A 5882-nucleotide genomic window follows, 5' to 3' on the forward strand; every position below is an offset into this window, starting at 1 on the left:
ACTACAAGCTCCATAAATTAGGATACACTTTTCATGTACCATTTTTACTGCTTTGTGCTTAGTGTTCATATCAGTGCTTTGCACACAGCCAAGTGCTCAAAAAAATAGATTAAAACACACTTTTGAATCGGTATGAAAAGGAAAATTAAATACTCTGGAGTATTTTCAAATAAATTTGGTATTAATTAAAAAAAGAGAAAACAATGAATTACTATGCAAACACAATAAAAGCCAGTACCACAAGAAATAGGCAATGTGTATACTCCAACAACAGAAAAATAATTTTTTGAACACGAAGTTCTTAAGTCATCTGGAACTGATGGATTACGTACAAATTCTTCCAAACCTTCTTAGAGTACAGATTCTTTTCCATCAAACGATTTGTAAACATAGAAAAAGGTGTCCTACCCAGGTCATTGTATAAGGTGAATATGGTTTTATTCCAAAAATTAAGAAGGAAAATATCAAGTGCAGGAATTCTAGTCTGATCGCACTTGTGAAAAAACGTGTTTGTATATACATATGTAAAACATATCAATATGTACTGTATTATTCAAGCATACGTGTGCTTGTGTATGTCTGTATATAGCCTGAATAAAAATCTTAGTATCTTAAGAAATGGAACACTAGAACATAATTTTAAAGGTATCAGCTATGATTGTTATCATTTATTCCATGAATACAGGCTAGTATAATACGTTAATGGGAAAATATCTTAAAATTATTGTTTCAAGAGCTGCCAAGAAATACTGATAACATTCAACATACTTTCTTGATTAACAAAATTAAATGTTTTCATCCCTGAAATGAGAAGGGCACACTTAAAATACAGAATCACAAAGTTAGTAGGGAAGTATGACTGAAATTAATCTCGGTAAAATCAAATGCAGGAAAAAAAGAGAACTCCACAAATGCTAGTCCTTTTTCTTTTCCAGATTGCCACTCTCTTTTAATGGAATATTGACTACAGTTATCTGAGAGGTGGGGGGGTGGGGGGGAAGAAGGAATTGAAGGTATATTTAGGAAATGAAGACACCAAAAATCATTTTTTACTTATGACATGAATACATACTCAGAAAATCCAAAGAAGTCAACCAAAAAATTACCAGAGGTAATAAATGAGTTCAGCAGAGTTGTGGAGTGAAGTAAATCCAAAAAAAGAAATTAAATGCTTCCCTATACACTAATAATACAGAAAATACAACGAATAACTCAAAGAAATGAGATACCATTCATAACAGTTACTGGAAACATTAAATGTCTGTGCATTAATTTTGTGACACAAAAGAAAATTGAGACCCTAAACGAGTAAAAACTAGAAGATTTAAATAAATGGAGAAATATACCTTTCTTATCATTAGGAAGATTAAATAAAAATGAGCATACACAAACTTACAAATACACACTGTAACAGTTGTCAGAATTAGGTGATATGTCAACTAAATGAGGGATACTAATCAATGGAATAGAGCATCCAGACACAGATCCAAATTAGTATTTTAAGAACTAAAATTAATGTAAAAAATGTAAGTAATGTGGTAATGGAAAATGGAATCCTTAATAAATGTTGGGCTCATCTGGTTATGTATATAGTACAATAAATAACTTAGACCCATACCTTACAATACACACTTGGAACAAATTCTAGATACCAGTCAAGCTTTCATGACAGCAAATGTTGTTAAATTATATTTTAAAAATTGAAATTCATTGTCAGAAGGGGTCAAACAAAACTAGTGTCTGAGAATAAAAGGCACTCACTACATTGGGGCATGACATAAAGCTGAATGCAATGGGGAGGAAATGCCCCATGGCTCGGCAGGTCAATGAATCTGGGGATTCGAGATGGCAGTCTAGGTCAAGAGTCAGCATTAGGAAAGGCTAGGGCAAGGATAAGATACTACTGATCTGGTACACAGGTCAAGATCAGAAATGTGGGGGCTTCTTGGTGGCTCAGTCGGTTAAGCATCTGGCTCTTGATTTCACCTCAGGTCATAATCTCATGTTTCCTGGGATCGAGCCCCACGACGGGCTCTATGGTGACAGCATGGAGCTTGCTCAGGATTCTCTCTCTCCCTCTCTTTGCCCTCTCCCCTCTTGTACTCTCATGCTGTCTCTCTCTCAAAATAAATAAACATTTAAAAAAAAAGAGAGAGAGAGAGAAATGTGAGTGGAATGGAGATAGGCATTATTTGGCCAGGCAGCTGATGTCCTGAGTTGTGGCCGCATGTTCAGTAGTCCCAGTTACTGGTCTGCGATTTAGAAACAGATGCCAAATTCCTGAAAGACGGGAGAGGGAAATGCAAAGTCCCAGTCTTAGAAGAATCAGAACACCAGGTAGATTATAAAAGCAGAGTCCCTGTCACAGAACTGCTGTGCAAGGTACAAGCACAATTATGGGAATAAAACAGAAACTAAGTTAGTAGAAAACAGATTTATCCAGTTCAGGCTTGGTGTACAAGCAGAGGTTAAGTGATTCCAACTGTGAGGATTTAGAGAGATTGGGTATGGTAAACCAGGTAGCTCACTAGGAAATGGCTTTTGGGTCCAGCTGTGGAAGGGAGATCTATTTCTGACATTTAAAGAAATAGAATACACCATTAAATACAAGATAAATGTACTCAAATGCCTTCAAAATAAAAAGGCTGTTAAGCTATAAAATGTAATAAAATGAATATCAAAAGAAAGCATCATAATGGAAAAAATTCATGAGAAAATGTAACTGATAAAGGCTCACTATCCAACTTGAATAAAAAATCAATGCGCATATATCAAGCCACTACATAGATTCTACTTGAAAAGTTAACAAAGAAGATGAACAGGCAGTTTATATAGAAAGAAATTGAAATAGGATATCATCATGTGAAAAAAGATAAGGTCTCAATAGCAATTAAATGAATACAAATTAAAACGACTTGAAAGTTCTACTGCTCGTCTACTACACTAACATAAACACACATAGTTTATAAAGTCAGCTGTTAACGGGAATTTGGGGAAATGGGCGTGCTTATACTTTGCTGTTGGCTCTGTAAATTGATTCCGTTTTGCAGGAGGGTAATTTGCCTATATATGAAAAGAAAAAAGCAACCATACATAATTTTTCTCCTACTAATTCTGTCATAAAGAATAGACCCCCAAGGAAATAACCAAAGGGAAAAACTGATTTGTACTATGATTCTCACGGCAGTGCTCTGCACAACTATAAAAATTAGGAAAGGGTCCAAATGCCCTTTATTACTGATAATGGTAACAAACAGGTTCTTTAATAGGCTTTAAAAGTGACAAATGTGAGGAATTTGTTGTTATATATAATCTTATAGGTGTTACATGAAAAAAAATCAGAACACAAAATAATAAGTACACAATAATACAACCATGTTTATAGGTATAAGACAATTTATAATTTTCTGTTTCTTCTGTCAGCACTGGCAAGTTGTATTTTCCTAAGAATTTATCCAAAACACCTAAATTTTTAAATTTACTGGCATAAAGTTGTGTATGTCTTTTTTACATTTAAAAATCTATTGTGGGGGCATCTGGCTGGCTCAGTTGGTGGAGCATGCGATTATTGACCTTGGGGTTGTGGGGGGTTATGGGTTCAAGCCCCACACTGGCTGCAGAGATTACTTGAAAATAAAAAATATTTAAAAAAAAAATAACTAGATAGGAGCGCCTGGTGGCTCAGTTGGTTAAGTGTTCGACTCTTGATCTCAGTTCAGGTCATGATATCTTGGTTCGTGATATCAAGCCCTGAGTTGGGCTCTGTGCTGACAGCACGGAGCCTGCTTGGGATTCTCTCACTCCATCTCTCTCTGCCCTCCCCCCTCTCGTGTTCTCTCTCTCTAAATAAATAAACTTTTAAAAAACTAGATACATAAAAATAAAAAAAATAATCTATTGGGATGTTCCCCTTTTCATAACTAATACTGGTTAGTGATGCTTTCTCTGATTTTTTTCTTGGACCAAATGTTGGTAGAAGTTTATACATCTTATTAGTCTTTTCAAATAAACAAAAGTTGGCATTCTTGAATTTCCCTACTGTGTTTGATTTCTACTTCATTTCTGTTCTTATCCTTATTCTCTTTCTTCTATATTGCTTGAGTTTAGTTATTGCTCTTTTCCTACCTCCACGAAATGAATGTTTATCTTATTGCTTTTCAGCCTATGTTCTTGTATTTATGGCTTATAAATATCCCTCAAACCAAAGCTATATTGCAAAAGTGTTGATATGTATTTTCATTGTAATTATATTCAAAATATTTTCTAATTCTTATGAATTTTTCCATTGACTTATGGATTGTACAGAAGTATACTGCTACTTTTGCAAATAAATTATGAATTACTGGTTATCACTTTGATATTGATGTCTAGTCTGATTCCACTAAGGTTGAACAACATAGCTCATATAATTTGAATTCACTGAAATTTACTCAGACTTGCCTTGTGGCCCAGAGTTTGATTGATTTGAGAAAGCTATGCATATGTAATTGAATAGAATGAGTAGTCTGCAGGTTTTAGATGCAGTACTCTATACATGCAATGGTATATTGGTCACTCTTTAACTGGCTCTCAAAAAACAGACACCTTGATGTATATTGTTGGCCAATTTCCATTGAGTAAATACTCCTACTGTGGCCAATTTCACACTATTAACAGTTAACTGAATGAGGAATTGGAAAGACACGCACACATACGAATCTCACAAGTCAGTATAGGCTCTCCAGTAAATCACTGTATATATGTCTTATTAGGTCAAATTATTAATAGTACAGTTCAATATTTATCCTTTCTGATTATTAATTGCTATGGATTGAAGAGCAGCTCATATGCTGAAATCTAATACCCAATGTGATACTATTATAAGGTGGTGGCTTTGGGAGGTGCCTAGGTCATGAGGATGAAGTCTTCATGAATGTTATTAGTGGTCTTATAAAAAGGACCCCAAAGAAATCCCTGGTCCCCTTCTACCATGCAAGGTAAACAAGAAGATGGTGATCTGTGAGGATGTGGGCCCTCACCAAACACCAAATATCCCCGTGTCCTGACCTTTGCTTTCAGAACCGTAAGAAGTGTTTGTTTTTTATACACCACCAAGTTTATGGTGTTTTCTTATAGCATCTCAAACAGACCCTGAGACATTTGTCTTCTTATTCTACTACTTATCAAGAGAGGTATGTAAAACCTTTCACTACGATCGTGGATTTGCCAAATTCCCCTTGTATTTTTGTCAGTTTATGTCATTACTTGAATAGAAATTTAGAATTATTATTGTGTCTTCACAAGTGGTTGACACGCTAATTATTATATTTATCAGGTTTTCACTATAATAATTCTTCTACCTTAAAGCCTGCTTTGTTAAGGAGGAGGGGATACTAGAAGAGGGCAAGGGTTGCTCCATTTCCTCAACACAACCATACAACCAAGACTTGACGTGACTGTGTTTCTCACTGTGTTTGAGTGTCCCGAGAGATATTTATTCAAATGAAAAACATTTTTATAATTACCTGAACCGAGAGCAGAGGTTCATTTTATATCAACTGCTTCTGCATGGTTTTAAAATACACTGAATTTTCCAGGAAAGCGACTACTATGTAAACACCAAATTATAATTTGTTTTGTTCCTAACGTAATAAGAATTGTTTAATATTGAAAATGACTACTATAGAAACATTAGATTATACTTTGTTTTGTTCATAACATAATAAGAATTGTTGAACATTTAAGATAATTATGTCACCAATGGCAATGAAGCTCACCGTACTTCAGTTACAACATGCCACTCTAAATGCTGTGTTTATAGATGGTATGTTCACAGTGGTTCTCCATGGGGGTGGAAATGTTTATTTTATCAGAACTCCTACAGTAGTAATACCTGAACATCT

Source organism: Panthera onca, chromosome X (genome assembly GCF_046562875.1).
Source record: "Panthera onca isolate mPanOnc1 chromosome X, mPanOnc1 haplotype 2, whole genome shotgun sequence".
Taxonomy (NCBI): Eukaryota; Metazoa; Chordata; class Mammalia; order Carnivora; family Felidae; genus Panthera; species Panthera onca.